The following is a 20082-nucleotide window of genomic DNA, read 5'->3' as shown; positions in this document are numbered from 1 at the left end:
GTACATGTGCAAATAGTCTTAGAAGTTCCGTTAATCCTAAGAAACAATATTTTGACAGGAAAATTGAATTAGGAATAAAGGGGTTATATCTACCAGTTAAATGCCAACTCCAACAATGTTAACTCTCTGACGGTATAATTTGCCTTCAAAGCTCACCTATTCCGTAGACAACGTGACAAACAAGGGAAAAATCAAAGACTTCACTAGACTAATGCAGCTTCATATATTGTGCTAGCAGACTTATGTTAGGCTCCTATGTCCTCCAGCAGCAAACGTCTATCTATCCAGCCCCTATTCTACAGTTTATTGCTCATGGTGTGCGGTACTTTTGGAATGACCAAAAAAATAAATAAATAAATAAAATAAATGCATTTCCTCGTCTGTCTCCACTGGGCCTGCAGGACAGAGTTCCAACAGCCTGGGGAGGCTGCAGGTCGTGCAGCTGCTGGTTTGGGAAGCTTCGCCGATGCTTGGAAGCGAGGCAAGCTGGGCAGTAGTTCAGGGCAGGAGGGCTCCCGGCGAGAGACGAGGCTGGGCTGGAAAGGGGGCGGAGCAAGGCCAGCTGGTACCATGCGGAGTATAAAAAAAACAAAAACTGTTAGGCAGGCAATCTGCAACGTGAACCCTAGCGCTGGCAGCCTGGCAGATATAGCATCCTCCGAAGTTTAACTGCAGCTTTTAACTTAAGCTTGCCTTTAGCCAGCAGGTAAGATTGCTTTGTTTGCTCTCCTTGAAACAAGACTGAGATACGAAATTTCACGGGTTCCAAATGCACACTGCCTACAATTAACTCTCTGCAGTAACAATTGCGAAAAAAAAAAAAAAAGTTATTTGATAGGCAGCATAGAAACTGAGGCAAAAGAAGTATGCATTGCTAAAATGTCCTGCTGAGTTTCTCGTCCCACTGAAAAATGTGCTTTTATGTGACCGTTGTCTTATCTTCACATTTTCTTTTACTCTTGAGCAGTTAGCGTCAAACAAAATGTAAGGAAGAATTTGATAACAATTGCCAATTGATCAGGGGGAGAAAACCCAGGAGACTAATTATCAGTTCAATACCGCTTTGCAATCAGAGTAAAGAAATATTACTGTGAATTTCTGTTTCACACCTGTTTAACCATCTGGGATGGCTGAATGGAATTTAAACCTGTGAACCTCCATGTACCTAAATATTAAATGGAGAATCCTTAGCCTGTGGAGTTTTCCTTGGGATGATATTGGCAAACTAGGGTTTTCGATTTCGGGGAAAACACTTTGATAAATCTGCTTCCTCATAATAGACAGGTGAAAATGATAAATTCATTATGTTGCTGCATTCACAACCTCTCTTTTTCTGTCCGTTATTTTGGTTAATGGCTAATTGCTATAGAACTGACAAATTGTGTATTTATTATGGAGATCCCCCCTTAATCCCTGTGCAAACTCTAGAATATTCACAAAACTATTTGCTTAATGAAAAATATTATTGGGCACATCCTTACAACTATCTATGAACTTAAAGATTTCAGTATTAAATATGCAACAAGGTGTACTATGTTTTGGTATAATCGTAATTCAATAGATCAAAATAGTTTCTTTCATTTATCAAATCAAATGCATCACTTTTTAGGTTCAATGCAACCCTTAAATAGCCAATATTCTGCAAAAGATACAATTAAAAAAATGTCATAACTATTTGAAGGAGAAGCACCAGAGCTTTAATGCATTGATTATGCTGAATGTACCTGAACCCATTAAGCCTGTACTCCACCGAGAACATAAAACATGAATCAATGGAATATAAGAGATTTGAAATGACCTCATTCAGTACCCAGAAGGTATATTTGCAATTGCACCGTGCTGAGATAATATATGAGCACTTTTTCGCTCCCCTCCAAGAGTTCTGCCTTCTTTCACAGCCCCTGCAGATGTAGCAGTTGGCCCTATCACCAGGAAAGTGTTGGGGGGTGCTGGACGTGTGCAGACGGCCATGCAGCTGACATTCCTGGGGGGCTGGTATTTCACACATGCAGATCCCGGGGGCACTCCTTGCTTATACAGCGATGGAGCTGCAGCCAAACATTTATTCTTGACAGGAGAAGGTTCTTGGCAAACGTGCCTTGTCTGCTGGCAGCCAGCTCTCTCGTCCTCCTGGTGAGTTGCCGGACTTAGCCGCCTCACAGCCTTCTTAAGCTTGTGGGTCAAAGGCAGATCAATCAACTACTGAGCTGGCGACTTCCACGTCTGTTCCGCGACTCCTGCCGCCGATACTGCTGCTATTCCCAGACAGCGCGGTAACCTGACACCTGCCTGCACCCTGCGGAAAAGGGGGAGATGCCCAGAGCGCTAAACCTCCTCATTTCACTGGGAGCCAACTCAAACTGGCACAGTCGCTGGCATTCATTTTCACTGAAGAAAACCTCAAAACCATTCCAGCTGAGGCAACTTCCGAAAAGCAACACTCCCTTAAAACTGCCCGAACTTTCACCGCAGGTACAGCCTTTCCCTTAGCGCATGAAGCCGTGGTTACACGCGCGCTGAACTAAATTAGGTGCCCCCAAGTAGTAAAATACGAGATAGCTATATCATGACGTCAGAGTAAAACGACCAAAAGCCACGAAAGAAAATATGACGGAGAGTGAAAAAAATGAATTGCTAATATGGGTGAATGCGCTGCCCCGCGCAGAGAGGAGTTCAGGCTGTCTGTGAGGAGAGTGGGAAGGGATGTCAGGATTGCAAACACCCGCTTCTCTCCTTGTCTCGGTGCCAGGAGAGACCTTGCTGCCGTCTTACCATGTCTTGTGCAAGAGGCTCTGACCTGGAGTCAATTTAACAGTTTTGTACAAACCGCTCTCTCATTTCCAGTATCTAATTAACAGTGCGATTCCACACGGTGGGGAAACTCATTCTTCACATGTTTGCAAAATGAACGGCTTCGTGTGTGAAAACTGCAGATCAGAAATTCAACCCGGTTCTCAAACAGCACCAAATGTCTAATGCTATTCGGGTCCCCCCTCACTTGGGTCAATGTCCTTCATTAGTCTGGCATTTGTGCCTTTGCTTCCCATTGTTTCTAGTCTGCATTCTTGAAATGCCTGCCCTTCCTTCTTATCTAAACTATTAGTAAATCCAGTGCTTAACAGTGACAAAATTGAGGTGCTAACTTTGCTCCAGTTGTACATCAGCCATAAACTTTATCACTGAGACACTACACCAGTGCAGCTCAACCCAGTTCAGGGGGGGGGGCACGCCTAGCCAATCAGGTTTTCAGGATATCCACAAAATGCATATGCATGACACAGAGTTGTATTCACTGCCTCCCTTGTCTGCATATCTATCTCATGCATATTCATTGTGGATATCCTGAATACCTGACTAGGTTGAGAAGCACTGCACTCAAGCCGCTTTGTACAAGTGATAAAGATTGGTGCATTGGCCCCAGAGTTTGTCTTAGAAGAAGATTATTAGCAATGATAGCAAATTGGAGCCAGTACAGAGGACACTGCAGTATATTGCAGGCAATTTCCATTAAGCCACTTAACAGCAAGGTACTTGAGTTCCTGTGTACCTGTTATGAATTCCGGCCGCGGCAAGCCGCGACCGGGACCTACTGCTGTCCCCAGGGGCCGGACGGAGCATCGGCACTGACGGGATCCTCAGCAGCACAGCCTCTTCAATATGGCCAATGCGTTTTCTCCGCGCGGCTTAGCTCTGCCCCCTGACTAGCTGCTAGGGCCGCGCGCGGGTGGCTCTGGCTCAGATTTAAAGAGATACTCACAGGATGTGAGTTAGCTTCTTCCTGCTGCATCCTGATTGGCTAGGACTATTTAAGCAAGGTCTGTGCCCTCAGACCTTGCCTTGACTTCTTGGCTCCTGAGTTTGTTCTGTTCCTGGTTCCTGGTTGTCTTCCTGTCTTGATTCCTGGTCTGGCTGATGTTTCTTCTGGTTCCTCGATCCCTGGCTTGGCGACGTACTATCTCTGGCTCTCGACCCCTGGACTGGCTGAGGACACCTCTGGCTCTCGACCCCTGGACTGGCTGCGGATACCTCTGGCTCTCGACCCCTGGACTGGCTGCGGACATCTCTGGCTCTTGATTCCTGGACTGGCTGCGGACATCTCTGGCTCGCGACTACTGGACTGTACTTCTTTAAGAGATCCTTGGGGTTTGCTCCTCGACCCGCTGAAGGCGTCAGCTACTGTTGTCTCGACCCGCTGGAGGTGCCAGCATCTGGATTACACGACCAGCAGGAGGCACCTGCATCCAGATCTTCTTCATTCCTATCTGCAACTCCGAGGATCGGCCTCGCCTACCGACGGTGGCCTAATCAGTCATCGTCGGACCAAGGGTCCACTTCTCTGAGCACAACAGTAAGTCAAGGCCATGGACCCGGCGGAGGCCTCAGCTTTACGAGCCATTCCCGGCCTGGCTCAGAAAATCATGGAGCAACAGAGTATGCTCGAATCCATGGCCGCCTCCATGGAGCGGCTCAATGCCCGGCTTGATGTGGTGGTGGCCAACCAGCCTGGTGTATCTGCCCCAGCTCCACTGGTCACACCTGTTCCACTCCCAGCACCGAGCAGCCTCCGTCCAGTTCTTCCACTTCCAGCACCACCACGATACGCCGGAGATCCTCGTCTTTGGCTAGGGTTTTTGGACCAAGGCACGATGCATTTCCGACTATAATCACCCTTCTTTCCAGATGACGTCACCAAGGCCACCTATATTCTGTCCCTGTTGGAAGGCAAAGCTCTCACCTGGGCTTCTCCTTTATGGCAACGATCGGATCCAGTGTTGCAGAACTACTCTCAATTTATTGAGTTGTTTCGGACTACCTTCGAGGAACCTGGGAAACAAGCTGCTGCCACCACTGACCTACTTCATCTCCTTCAAGGAGGATGGTCTCTTACGGATTACAATATTGACTTCCGCACGTTAGCCAACGAACTCCATTGGGAGGAGAGTGTTCTTCGGACCATCTATTTAGAAGGACTTACTGCAAAAATCAAAGATGAGTTGGCCACCCGAGAACTTCCGGCTTCTTTAAATGGCACCATTGAATTGGCCACAAGGATCGACCGTAGGCTACAAGAAAGAGCACGAGAGGGTGGTAACTGGAGAAGACGGCCTACGTTTTCCCAGGCCCCGCCGCCCGCCACTAAGACTCCTCGAGAAACCCCTACCAGTGAGGGTCCCAGGGACGAACCTATGCAGCTCGGAAGGGACCAGTTGACTCCGGAAGAACGTTTGAGACGACGCAGATCTGGGCTTTGCTTGTACTGTGGTGGTTCCGGACATCGTTTAGCTAACTGCCCATTTCGTCCGGGAAACTTCAAAGCCTAGGGACTTTGGGGGGCGTTTCCCTGGGCCTTTCTTCTCCAAAACCCCCACTCACTCTACCAGTAACTCTTCATAAGAACGGACGGGAATTTACCACCTTGGCACTGGTGGATTCTGGAGCCGGAGGAGATTTCATTCTGCAAAACCTGGTGGATGAACTCCACATCCCAGTCCGACCTTGTCAAACGCCTCTAGTCATTTCCTCCATTCACGGGGAACCTTTACCCGGCAGGATTACGCATCAGACGGAACCTCTGGACTGTTTTATTGCACCGGACCATTCTGAACAAATCACGTTCTATGTCCTGGAGAGAGCCAGCCATCCTGTGGTATTGGGCATACCTTGGTTACAATGCCACAATCCCCAATTTGATTGGGCTTCCTTACGACTAACACAGTGGGGTCCTGAATGTTCTGGGACTTGTTTGAAGGACTCCGGTTCTGCTTCCAATTATATCTGTGCCTCGACTCTGGGGGAATTGCCCCCTCCATATAAACAATTTGCAGATGTATTCTCTAAGAAAGCAGCCGATACCTTGCCTCCCCATCAGACATTCGACTGCACAATCAAGTTGGTGCCTGGTTCCACACCACCGCGGGGGCGAGTCTATCCTCTGTCTGCTGCCGAAACTCGAGCTATGACTGAATATATTCAGGACAACCTGCAAAAAGGATTTATCCGACGATCCACCTCGCCTGCGGGGGCTGGATTTTTCTTTGTGGAAAAAAAAGACGGGACTTTACGCCCTTGCATCGATTATAGAGGCCTCAATGCTATTACTATCAAGGATCGGTATCCCTTGCCTCTCATTGCGGAATTATTTGACCGTCTGCAAGGAGCTCAGTTTTTTCTAAACTGGATCTCCATGGTGCGTACAATTTGGTACGAATACAAGAAGGGGATGAATGGAAGACTGCGTTCAACACCAGAGACGGACATTATGAGTACTTGGTAATGCCGTTTGGTCTAACTAATGCTCCTGCGGTTTTTCAAAATTTTATTAATGAAATCTTTAGAGACCTGTTATATACTTGCGTGGTGGTATATCTTGATGACATTTTGATTTTTTCCAAGGACTTACTAACTCATCGTCAACACGTGCTACAAGTATTACAAAGACTCAGGGACCATCGGTTGTATGCTAAACTGGAGAAATGTATTTTTTAAACTGAGTCTTTGCCGTTCCTGGGTTACATTATTTCTAAACGAGGTTTCCAAATGGACCCTACAAAAATAAAAAGCATACAAGAATGGGCTCAACCGAAGGGGCTAAAAGCCTTTCAGAGATTTCTTGGTTTTGCCAATTACTACCCACCTTTCATTAAGGACTTTTCCAAATTATCTGCACCACTCACTGCACTCACAGGTAAAGGAGCTAATATCACTAATTGGCCCACTGCCGCATGGGAAGCATTTCAGGCTCTTAAGGACTCCTTTTTACGACAACCTTGTCTTCGCCATCCTGACCCAAGTCGCTCATTTACAGTTGAAGTCGATGTATCCACCGAGGGAGTAGGAGCAGTTTTAAGTCAGACTGATGCCAAGGGTATGTCTCATCCCTGCTCGTAGTTTTCAAGAAAATTCTCTTCTGCTGAGCGCAATTATGCTATTGGCGACAAAGAATTACTAGCCATTAAACTCGCATTGGAAGAATGGCGACAATGGCTGGAGGGGGCCCAGCACAGAATCACTATCTTTACAGACCATAAGAATCTGACCTACCTACAACAAGCCCAACGTCTTAACCCGCGACAAGCTCGCTGGGCATTATTTTTTTCTCGCTTTGATTTTGAACTCCGGTATCGACCTGCAAGCAAGAATATCAAGGCGGACGCACTATCCCGTTCTTTCATCTGCGAGGATGGAGAGGAGGTCCTGCAGAATATCATTGACCCAGCCCGTATTATCCTTGCAGCTACCTTCTCTGTCCCGATGGGGAAAACCGTGGTTCCCAGCAGACTCCGCAACAGGGTACTGAAATGGGGACATGATTCCCAATTCGCTGGACATCCTGGCCGTAAGAGAACACAGGATCTCCTTCAACGATTCTACTGGTGGCCAGGGATGTGCAAAGACATTCGAGCGTACGTAGATTCCTGTCCCGTTTGTGCCCAACATAAAAGTCCTGTGGGGAGGCCGTGGGGACACCTACAACCACTGCCGGTGCCAACCAAGCCTTGGACTCATATCTCCACCGACTTTGTGGTTGATTTACCTGCTTCTGAAGGACACACGGTTATCTGGGTGGTGATTGATTGTTTCTCAAAAATGGCTCATTTTACATCCCTGCCCGCCCTCCCCTCTGCTCCTCGTTTGGCTCAACTATTTATGTCTCATATATTCCGGCTTCATGGCCTACCTTTGCATTTTACCTCCAACCGAGGTTCCCAATTCACCGCTCGATATTGGTGGAGTCTTTGTGCCAAATTTCATATTACATTGGATTTCACTACCGCCTTCCATCCGCAAGCCAATGGACAGGTAGAACGTACCAATCGTTCTCTCAAGCAGTTCCTATGGTTGTATGTTAATGCACGCCAGGATGACTGGGCCACATTGTTGCCGTGGGCAGAGTTTTCACATAACTATCACACCTGTTCCTCCACTGGATCCTCCCCTTTTCAAGTTGTTTTCGGCTATCAACCCACACCACCAGTGCCTCTGCCCCTGGCGGTGCCCTCTCCGGCGGCTCAGCTCACCGCCACACAGTTCAAACACTTATGGGTACACACTCGTCACATGCTCCGCAAAGCAGCTCAGACGGCTAAGAAGTTTGCGGATAGGCATCGGAGACTGGCACCTCAATTTCATCCTGGCGATAAGGTGTGGCTTAGCACCAGAAATATTCGTTTGAGGGTTCCTTCTATGAGGTTGGCCCCTCGGTATATCGGTCCTTTTCCTGTGACTAAACAAATTGGGCCCGTAACTTACCAACTACGCTTACCTACTTCTCTTCGCATCCACAACAATTTTCACGTATCCCTGTTGAAACCGTTGCTCCTCAACTGGCCATCTCGGAAGGTTCCTGCGTCTTCACACGTCCAGCTGGAGGACGACGCGACGTATCAAGTCCGGGAGGTCCTCGATGTTCGGAGACGTGGCCGCAGATGGGAGTACCTTCTGGCATGGGAAGAATTTGGGCCGGAGGAGAACTCCTGGGAACCTGCTACTAATATCCTGGACAAGGATCTTCTCAAGGATTTTCATACCGACCACCCGGAGAAACCCAGACCTTCTAGGGGGAGGCCTAAAGGAGGGGGTACTGTTATGAATACCGGCTGCGGCAAGCCGCGACCGGGACCTACCACTTTCCCCAGGGGCCGGACGGAGCATCGGCACTGACGGGATCCTCAGCAGCACAGCCTCTTCAATATGGCTGTGGCGTTTTCTCCACGCGGCTTAGCTCCGTCCCCTGACTAGCTGCTAGGGCCGCGCGGGTGGCTCTGGCTCAGATTTAAAGAGATACTCACAGGATGTGAGTTAGCTTCTTCCTGCTGCATCCTGATTGGCTGGGACTATTTAAGCAAGGTCTGTGCCCTCAGACCTTGCCTTGACTTCTTGGCTCCTGAGTTTGTTCTGTTCCTGGTTCCTGGTTGTCTTCCTGTGTTGATTCCTGGTCCGGCTGACGTTTCTTCTGGTTCCTCGATCCCTGGCTTGGCGACGTACTATCTCTGGCTCTTGATTCCTGGACTGGCTGCGGACACCTCTGGCTCTCGACCCCTGGACTGGCTGCGGACACCTCTGGCTCTCGACCCCTGGACTGGCTGCGGACATCTCTGGCTCTTGATTCCTGGACTGGCTGCGGACACCTCTGGCTCTCGACCCCTGGACTGGCTGCGGACATCTCTGGCTCTTGATTCCTGGACTGGCTGCGGACATCTCTGGCTCTTGATTCCTGGACTGGCTGCGGACATCTCTGGCTCTTGATTTCTGGACTGGCTGCGGACATCTCTGGCTCGCGACTACTGGACTGTACTTCTTTAAGAGATCCTCGGGGTTTGCTCCTCGACCCGCTGAAGGCGTCAGCTACTGTTGTCTCGACCCGCTGGAGGCACCAGCATCTGGATTACACGACCAGCAGGAGGTGCCTGCATCCAGATCTTCTTCATTCCTATCTGCAATTCCGAGGATCAGCCTCGCCTACCGACGATGGCCTAATCAGTCATCGTCGGACCATGGGTCCACTTCTCTGAGCATAACAGTACCTGCACACCTTGTACTGAATTTTCAAAAGAAACTTACCCAGCTAATTTCTCGTTGAAAATTCACTAGTGGACTATACAGAAAACGTACCAGCTTAGTTTGCCTCTGTTATTTCTGCATGTGGAAGAAAGGTGGGTAGAGCAAAATGTGTAGATTGCGAATTCTGCATGTGTAGTTTACTCTCCTGCCCTAAACACGTCCCCCAGGAATGCCTTTTTAATCAATTTATATGCATGCATATAATAGAAATACACAAATACTTTAAGCCACTCACAGAAGTGACATTTTTACCCCAGGAAATCTTGATCTATTTTTGGAAATTATCTTCCTCCTGAAATAGATGATGAATATAGTTTTGCTGTCACATTCCAAATGTGCGTTCCTAAGCCAAGAAATGCAATTGGTAGAGTACAAACATAGGCCAAGATACTGTACATTGTTGCATAAATGAATTATAAGGCATGCACATTGTTTTGAACTGGCATTTCTACATTTCTAGAGCAAACTGGTGGCCAATTTACGAAAATTGCATTCTTCCGAGGGCTCTGACCAAGAACTATTTACTTTCTTGGAAGCAAGAGCAAATGACTGATAAGTCTATGCTAGGGTGGAGGTAGATCACTGTATGCCAGTCTAGAAGATAATTGGGTTTTTTTGGCAACAAATTTCTGAGAAATGCTGTGACAGTATGCAGTGAACCGAATACCTCCTTTCATATTAGTTGTGATGGATGCACCCATCAGCGCAACCATCTACGCAGTAACAATATATACAACTACATACTCAGAAGTATAGCTGGGATTAGAAAATGCTTGGAGGAATTCCTGGAGGACAGATCCACTAATGACTATTAGCCAAAGGATTTTGACGAACACTACCTCTTATTGCCAGGAACTGGGAATGAACAACAGAGAAGGGCTCTCCCGCTATTGAAATCTGTTGGGTACTTTTCCCAAGCGACCAGGATTGGCGACTGGCAGAGACCAGAATGCCAGGTTTGATGGGCCATTGGTGTGACCTAGTATGATGTTTCTTATGTTTTTTTGCTCTCTATAACATGTCAGATAAGATGTGGGATAATACAGTGGTCTGCATCTGCTAGGAATGACTAGATTTCATAAGTGGATCCATGTTTTGGGTGCAGGCTATTTTCCATTAATTTATATGTTGAAAATCTCACAGGGCAAATCAACTGCAGTTTTTCCAGCTCAACTGCGTTGGAGTTAGTGAGTGGTCAATGTGAAGGTAAAGGAATTGTCTTACTGAGGGTGTTCTCAACCCAATCCTTGGGACAAACCTATCCAGTCCAGTTTTCAGTATGTCCATAATGAAAATGCATGAGAGAGATTTGCATGCATTGCTTCCATTGTATGCAAATTTCTGTCATACATATTCATTCTGGGAATCCTGAAAAACAAACTGGCTGGGTGTATCCCAAGGACTGAATTGAAAACCACCGGTTAAGTGGCTATATAAGGAAATACCTCGGTAGGGATTAGTATCAGCAACAACCTGGTTCAGAAGGAGCAGTTTCACTGACAAGCCTAAAAGAGGTCCTTAAGCTATTATCTTTCATCACCAGAGAGGGTTCTTCTGGGTTTCTTTTCTCCCTCCAGAGCTTCCATTACTTCTCATATAGGAGCCTAAACGGACTCCATTCTGACACAAAACGGAGAAAACTACCAACATTCACAGGGCTAGGGTTTCTACCACCCCTTTCTCCATCATAGGTCTGGCTGAATTTCATCATGGATGTGGTGCCACAAACTGAGTTCAAAAGGGACCTTACTTTTCAGCAACCACTTCCTCCTTTTAGCACCAACCTAGAGGACATTTATTAGGAACTCTCAACTCATATTAAGAGGAGTTAGGCAGCAGGTGACATTAGAAAGACCACGTCTCTCACTCCTTCCTCCAGGACTGCAAGCATTGGACATGCAAGCCGAAGAACAGAAGCAGGCTTCAGCACTAAACCCTGACCTCTCACTTAGTAGTGTGTGCAGCGCTGCTAATTGGCTCTTTGGGCCAGCCTAAGAATTGCTGGATTGCAATCTGGATTCTAATCTTAACCTTGGTGAAATTAGTTTACTTTCTGCTGCTTGTAACATCCATAGGGCGACACTGAAGGCATGGCATGTTTGAATTCTGATTCTCTCTGTGCCGCCATTGCCTAGGGAATAAACCTTACCAGACTGCCTCCGTAAACTTGCATTAGCCTCATCAAGGTATCATCTCTATCCAAATACTCTAATGGTGTTTCACTTAACTATTGTCAGTTTGGCAGACTAACAGGGTGATCCTGTCTATTTGCTGTACAGAGTAAATAAAGTAGTAAAATAAAGCACGCCCAGGGTCAAATGTGCTAAGCCTTTTCCCATAGGCATAAAGGGTAACTTTCAAAGCCATTTCCCTGCATGAACGCTGGTTTTGTGTGTGCAAATGGCTGTTCTGAAAGTGACCTGGGCTCAGTGTGTGTAAAAGAACACACATTACCCAATTTTGCGAGTACTTTTACAAGTACCTGGGGGTGGGGGGGGAGGGAGCTGGGGGTGGAGTCAGCACTTCCACGTATGGTTTTTTTTATTTTAGAAAAGTGTGCGTGTAAGTGTACACACAGAAGATACACCCTTCCGATGAGGCAGTGTGACTTTCCACGAGTAAATACCTGCATGTTTCTTGGCTTACTACCCGGGGATTTTCAGAATGAGCTTGTCTGCATAAAATACTTGGTGAAGTCAGTATGCATACATGGAATTTTACCGCTATGCGGTACCTCAAAATGAGAAAAAGCTTTAGTAGATCTGGGTCTCAGAATTTTTAAAATATAAACATTGTAAGCGTATAATAATTCATTTTTTTTTTTTAGCCCAAAATAGTGGGCTCAGATTTTTAAAAGATATATATTTCGCAACTATAGCCTCCTCACTTCACACACACATATTATATGTTGCGTTCCCGGTCACTGGACTCACGACCGGGTCCTTACCTTTCCTTCACCCCGAGCCCTGCAACGAAGTCTGGTGTTTGCTGGGCCTTGTCAGGCCTCTCCATGGTGGTGTCCCCATGAGGGAGACGCCGCTGAGCTCCAATCTCAGGCTCCGCCCCCCCCCCCCCCACCTTAGGCACGTGTGCGTGCGCGCAAGGGGGAACTTTTTAAAGGCACAGTGGCACGAAACCGCGGCCGGCCCCCAAGATGACGTCAGATGCCCGCAGGGTATTTAAACCCGGCGTCTGACTGAAGACTTTGCCTTGCAACAGGGTTCACTCCTCGGAGTTACTAGTTGCCTTGTCGTTCCTTGTTCCGAGTTCCTGCTCCAGCTCCCGAGTTCCTGCTCCAGCCTCCGCTCCTGACCCAGCCTCCGCTCCTGCTCCAGCCTTCCTGACCTTTGGACTGTCCTCCTGGTTTCTGACTCTGGCACGTCTTCGGTTCTCCCTCGTCTGCTGCCAGCCCTGACCTCGGACTATCGTCATCTGCTCAAGCCTGCTCCGGGAGACCGCTCCTAAGTCCCAGCGGCCCGGGTCCTCACGGGCTCCTCCCGGGGGGACCGCGGGCTTCCGGTGGTGAAGCTCCTGTCCTGTCTCCCGGCTCCGTGCCGCCTCCCGGCCATCTCTCACTGCGGAACTCTCTCTTCTTCCATTCTTCATCTGCACAGCCGGCCCAAGGGTCCACTAAACCCCAACGATAACCTTATATATACATAGATATAGATATACACGTATATATGGAAAGAGAGAGATCTGTCAAACAAGTACTGGTGGAGTACAAAATTATGATACATTGCTCAAAAAATAAAAAGATTTTGTTAAATAAGGGCATCGTCTACTAAAAATGTGCATAATTCTGTGGTGATCCATAAATATGCAGCAGCTGGTACAGCAGGCACGTCATGGGCAGCTCTCTGAAAACAGTGGTGGCACAACAGATTGGCCACCAAAACTTGCAACAGACACAAGCTCTAGGCATGAGGCAGGGGTGGATTGCAGAAAATATCAGCTTGGAGATTTTTTCAAAACTGCCCAGTGGGGTATCTGACACCTTCATCACTTTCCCTGCAGCATGTGTCAAGTCAACCCCAGAACCTGGCAAAACTGAGCCAAAATATCTCCAAAATAAACTCCATCTTTCCTAAATAACTAAGGAGTTGAGCACATTCCAGACCAGGGGTGAACAGAGATGCAGCTCCCATTCAATCCATGCAAATCAGTTGGGGCCCCCCACAAGCCTGCTTATATTTCTTAAAGAGATATATCCTGGATTCCTGGTCTTGCCAACCAATCAGCTCTTGAACCAGTTGCAAATAATGAGACAACCGAACCGCTAGCCAGTGTCAGAGACACATACACACGCGCTCAGTCAGACAAACAGACTTTTAGATTGCAAAAACTTTATTGGCACATACACATTGACACACGCACACTTTCTCAGACGCTTCCCATAGACAAACTCTCTCTCTCTCTAACAGAAAGACACACCCACACATTAAGAGAGTGTGTGTCTGTGTCAGAAAGACACCCACACACTCCCTCTCGCTCAGACATGGACAAAGTGTGTGTATAAGTGTGTGTGGCTCTCTCTGACACACACACACACACACACACATTATCTCTGACATGTTGCTCACAGTTGTGCTGCTGCTCATGTGCCTGCCCAGTGAGTGTCCCCAGCCCAGCACTGCTGCATCCTGATGTAAAAAGCTCTCATTCTGCAGCAGCCCCCTTCCTTTCCCAATCCCATTCTCTAGGAGGCTCGCTGGCTCCACAACCAGAGCTCAGTACAGTCACCTCAGACAGAAGCCTCCTCGACATTGCTCAGGCATTTCCTCCTGTCTGACTCTCTTCCTTCCCGTGTTTGATGCTTGCCGCCACTTCTCTGCCACCCTTCCAACCACTCCAGTGCATTCCTGTTGACCGCAGGCTACACGGTCTACTGCTTTTATGGTTCCCCAAGCTCTGCTGGGCCTACATATTCCAGGGGAGGTGAGGGGGGAGGAGGCCCAGAAGTGACCCATACTGTTTCCTGAGATTATAAAAAGAGAATATTAAGCCCTGACTGAGACTGGGGAGAGCCACTAACCCAAAATTACACAGTGCCAGCTGGAATCCTTCTTTCTCTTGTGCAGCCATGATTGCTGCAAGAGTATTAGATGTCATAGGCATTACAGCCTTGCACACAATCCTGGTCCTCTCCTCCCCCATACTCCCCACTTTGGATATGCACAAACTTTCTCCTCTCTCATACATATACACACTCTAACACACTTGTTCATTTTCACACAAGCTCCCTTATATTCTCTCTCACATACACGCTCACTGGCTCACACATACTGGCTCACATGCAGATTCACTGGCACGCTTTTCCTCATACACATGCTCACTGGTTCACTCGCTCACACACATGCCCACAGGCTTAAACAGTCCTCTTGCTCACACATGCTCATTGGCTAGCTCATTCTCTGTCTAGCTCAGTCACTCACACATGCTCACTGGCTCACTCGCTCTCACTGACACCCATGCTCCGGGAACCACAGCAAGTCTGACTGTATTATGCAGAGCAACAATGGAAAAATAGAAACATCATCGTTCATCACAAAACATCAAGCAACAAAATCAAGAGATATAAAACATGATTCATGATATTACAGGAGCCAAAACAGTGACAGAATTCACAGATGCACTGGAGAGGCACAAAGGGAAAGAGAAGAGAAGAAGTAAGCCACAGATCAAGCAAGACTTCTGGAAGCTCAATAGGAAGGTACAGATGGGTAGGGATGTGCATTTGTTTGAAATAAATGGGACAAAAGAGCCCATTTTTGGTTTGGATTGTGGTTTCCACAATGAGTAGATAGTGCCTTAAAAAATTTGGACAATTTGAGTTTCATTCATTCTCAAATGCAATATATTCTACAGGGCAGGAAATACTACAAGTTAGACAGGGTGGAGCCAGTGTGGGAAGAGACAAGAAAGGAGGTAGACCAATGAAAGTGAAGCACTTTTTCAACCTGCCCATCCCCACGTGACTTCCTCCTTTTTTAAAAATCTGAACTGCAAGTAAAATGGCAGCTCTCTCCTTCCTTCACTCTAGCTCCCCGGTAGTAGGCCACGCTACAGCAGTTCTTATAGTCTGTAGCCCCGCCCCTCACGTCATCAATCGCGTCTCAGCTGTTCTCACCGGCAAGATGTTCACAGGGGCTCCTGTTGCACAGTTATCCTCGGGGTTAGGCTGCCAGCTCTCTCCTTCCTTCACTCTAGCTCCCCGGTAGTAGGCCACGCTACAGCAGTTCTTATAGTCTGTAGCCACGCCCCTCACGTCGTCAATTGCGTCTCAGCTGTCCTCACGGCAAGATGTTCACAGGGGTCCTGTTGCATGGTTATCCTCTGGGTTAGGCTGGCTGGTTAGGCTGGCAGCTCTCTCCTTCCTTCACTCTAGCTCCCCGGTAGTAGGCCACGCTACAGCAGTTCTTATAGTCTGTAGCCACGCCCCTCACGTCGTCAATCGCATCTCAGCTGTCCTCACGGCAAGATGTTCACAGGGGCTCCTGTTGCACGGTTATCCTCTGGGTTAGGCTGGCTGGTTAGGCTGGCAGCTCTCTCCTTCCTTCACTCTAGCTCCCCCTTGAAACATTTTTAGAGTGAAATAAAAAGTTAAAAAAAAAAAAAAGAGAAGCATATAATTAAGGAGAAAGCAAGGTGGGCTGTTGTCTGTTGTCCTGTTAACACTGCGACACCTACAACAGGTTGTGTCCCAGTGTTACTGGGACAACAGACAACAGGTTGTGAAGACGTGGGCTGTGTGGGTGCTAATAACCCTTATTGCCTACACAACCCCCGTCCAACGGCGGGTTAAACAATGCGCTCGGTTGAGCGCACTGTATTGCATCGGCCCTCTTTGTGTGCAGAAAAAGGAGTCGATGTACTATGTAGGTGACTCTCCCACACACTTTGTCACTTTGTTACTAAGCCTCGTCAGCAAGCAGACAGCGGAGCAATGCATAGTTTGTAACAAAAGTGATTTTGGTCTATTCTGCTGTGCTTGTCCACGCAAGAACTGGATGTACAGAGTAGATTGCATTATAAAACTAAAAACCCCCTGGTGATCTGAGTGTTTCCAATTCTATCATGCCCCCTGGCATCAATGAGAAGCTGTGGCAAGGACATGGGCAGAGGAAGAGGGAAGGCTTTTTTTCCCACAAGGACCTAGCGCCAGCATAAGCAGCACTGCTAATGGTAGTAGTGATAAGACCAAGATTCCCCCGCCCAAAATAAAGAGAGATTTTGTTAGAAGGGAGAAAGCAGTAAAGAAGCACTTGCAGGCTCAGTAAGAAGTGGGAAGAGCAGATGGGAGTTCCTTCCTATTGCCACTGTTGCTATGGTGTAGGGGGCAGAAGAAGGCAGAATCAGTGGAGGGTATCATCAGCATCGGCAATGGTGGATCACTAGGAGTGGAGCGCCCAAAACCCAGCACTGCGGCCCCCCTCTGTTTCCCTTGAGCAGAGTCTGCAGCAAATGTTTAGAAAGGCTATCGATTCAGATTAATCATGTGAGAGATTTTCAGACTCGCAGATTATTGACCTTCTAGCAGTTAAACGGGTTTGGGAAGTCTAGTTCCTAGCGTGCTATCCAGTGAGCAACTGCAAGAAGGCCACCAGTGGACTCCATCCCTCTGGTGACAAAAGAAGCAGGAAGCCTGTGGGACCACCGGCAGTAGTGGAGATTGTGAGAGATGACCCTGGCTTTTTCTCTCCTTGTCCATCCTCAACCTCAACACTAGCAGTAGCACCCAAGGTTTCAGAGGGAGAGGCAGGTGATCTTGCAAGAGATTAAAGGTGTGAAGGCATTTTACAGTTGTGGAGGATCAGAGTTTTGCAGAATGCAATCTGGAAGGCCACCAGTAGTGGAAAGTTACTGGGATATCTTTCAGATAGTGGTATGCTCCATCATTTGCACATTCCAACAACAACAGGTAAATGAAAGTACAAGACCATATAGTCAAAACCACAAATTGCCTTCACAAAAAACGTTTTTAAAAATTAATTTAGCAATTGTCAAAAGAATACTGTAAAAAAAAAAAAAAGGAGAAAAATACCTCAGAACATTGTTCTCTAAGGAACATATCAAGCATATCAATGGGTAATTCAGTCAGTGATACAAACTTTAAAACCACCACCCCCTCTTCCCTGGTTAACCTTAAAGCCTTGAACAATACCCCTCACCCCCCATTCCTCCCCCCTTGACCCGCTCCACACACACAGTTAATAGTTTTGCCTTAATAATAACATTTTGCATGAAAAATATCAAAGTACCATATTCTAAGGTAAAAATTTCACTTACATTATATTTACTTGCACTACTGTGATGCCAACGTGAAATCCTTTCAAAACACACTTGGAACCCATATGGTATTAGGCCTATTGTAACATGTGTTGCGTGTGGGCTTGACCCTCTGAAAGCCTTAAAGCACTAATACACTTCCTATTAGAGAATGCCTCACCCCAGTTGCACATGCAGTACATAAAGAGACCCTCACCAAATACAGAATAGTGCAATTATAAAGGAGAAATATAAACATGACAAAGCCTGAACTGGAAACCACAAGAATCCACACTCTTTGTGCAGTGTAACAATAAAAAAACAAAACCATTATCATTCCTCAAACATCAAACAATAAAATCAAGAGATAAAATTAGTACATAATCATTATAGTAAAAAAACATTAATAATAACATTCGAAAAACAGATGACAAATAAAAGATCGAAAAATTAAAACTCATATACAATTATTTTTTTTAATGTCCCAAACACCAATAAAATATTTCAAAACAGCAGACACATTAAATAACACCTGAAAATAAAACTGGAAAGGATTTTAAAAATTCACGCTCTCCATGCCTGAGAGCATGAATTTCCAGTCACTCTGGGATTGTCGTGGATTAATGAGAGTGAGGTGCACAAACTTTCTCCTCTTTCTTACATACACAAGTTCAAACACACAGCCATTCCCTCTCAGACAAGCTCCCAGACATCTCCAGATCTTCTTTGGTTGGGATCTGCCAGTAGCCGTGGGACCTCCTCTTCATTTCAGCTGCTGGTAGGTTGGGATCCACCTGCAGCCCATTTTCTCTCTCTCTCTCTTACACACATTCACAACCCAGACAAGCTCCCATTCACTCTCACATACCCCAGGCTCCCATTCACATCCACCCAAATGCCAGGTAGGCTCCCATTCTCTCATACACACACACACACACACACACACACACACACATAAACACACATTGCCCATTCTAGGAAGGCTCCACACGCACACAATCACCCATCCCAGGCAGGCTCCCATTCACACATACACACACACCCATCCCAGGCAGGCTCCCATTCACACACACACTCTCACACCCATCCCAGGCTGCCTCCCATTCACACACATACACCCATCCCAGGCAGTCTCCCATTCACACACACACACACACACACACTCTACAGGCAGGCTCCCATTTACTAACACACACATGCAGACCAGGCAGTCAGGGTCCACAGGTCATTCCTCCACTGCTGCTGCCTCTGCCGCCAGCCTGTACCATCTTCATTGGGGAGAGCAGCCATTCTGCAACACTTCCTGCAGTTCATCCTGCATGCTGGCCCCATGGTAATTCAACACTCGTAGTGATAGCACTTCCTGTATTCTCAGCTCTTATGAAAAATTGCTAGCTTCATGAATTACGGTGGGGCCAGCACCTGAGGAGCAGCTGCAGGATGAGCTTCTTCCACTGCCAGTGGGATGGAGTCCAACACTGGCTGCATGGGTCTTCTGTTTCTTCCGCTGCCGGTGGGATAGGGTCTACTGGTGGTCCCACAGGCTTCCTGCTTCATTTGTCACCAGAGGGATGGAGTCCACTGGTGGCCACATGGGCCTTCAGTTTCTTTCACCAGCGGTGGAATCGTGTCCACAGTGGTACCTACTCCCGACACCGCCTCCCAGGTCTGCCACAGTTTGCACACCAGGTGGCACCAGGCCTGGCTGCCTGGGAGGGGAGGGGAGGGGCTGGAGCACAAAACAGAGGACTGTTTTCTTAAGATTGAGATTCCTTGCACGATTCCTGTGTGCCTGTATCTAGGAGGGAGGAGAGAGCTGGGTTTGGCCTTGGGGCTGGGAACAGGGAGAGTGCTTGGGTAGAGCTTAGGAATGGAGGGCAAGAGTATTGGTGTCATTCCTGGAGGAGAGGGAAGATAGAAGGAGAATGTGTGTATGAGAGAGTATGGGGGGAATGGAACAGAGAAAGTGATGCATGCACCTGCCCCTTCGCTATCCCCATCCTCCAAATCCACACTGACTCTCCGGGTGAAGATAAGTCAGAAATTCCCCAGGTATGGCATGTGCAGAAAGGGGCTAGAGGGAGGGTTTTTCTGTTTCAGACTACATACAAACACCATGCACTGGAAATGTAACCAGGCCTGGCAGTATCCTCCAAAGTGGGCTTAAGTGCTCATCCCATAAAAAGAAAGGAGATTGGGTTAGAAAACTGACCGGCTGTGAAGGAGAGCATGCAGCTGACAAGACCGATTGGA

At 47.5% G+C, this 20082-nt stretch overlaps 1 protein-coding gene across 5 annotated transcripts in view; it reads left to right on the top strand.

The window, feature by feature from the left end:
* Window positions 1–577: 577 nt before the first annotated feature.
* Window positions 578–20082, top strand: part of SLC14A1 (solute carrier family 14 member 1 (Kidd blood group)) — a 60694-nt gene continuing 41189 nt past the window's right edge. Inside the window, exon 1 of one of the 5 annotated variants that reach the window (XM_029580942.1) lies at window positions 578–706. The gene's annotated coding sequence lies outside the window, so the exon portion shown is untranslated. The remainder of the gene's footprint in view (window positions 707–20082) is intronic. The other 4 variants (XM_029580929.1, XM_029580912.1, XM_029580934.1 and 1 more) reach the window with 4 other exon arrangements.

The sequence above is a fragment of the Rhinatrema bivittatum genome, chromosome 1 (assembly GCF_901001135.1).
Source record: "Rhinatrema bivittatum chromosome 1, aRhiBiv1.1, whole genome shotgun sequence".
Classification (NCBI taxonomy): domain Eukaryota; kingdom Metazoa; phylum Chordata; class Amphibia; order Gymnophiona; family Rhinatrematidae; genus Rhinatrema; species Rhinatrema bivittatum.
This window is presented reverse-complemented; position numbering and strand designations above follow the sequence as displayed.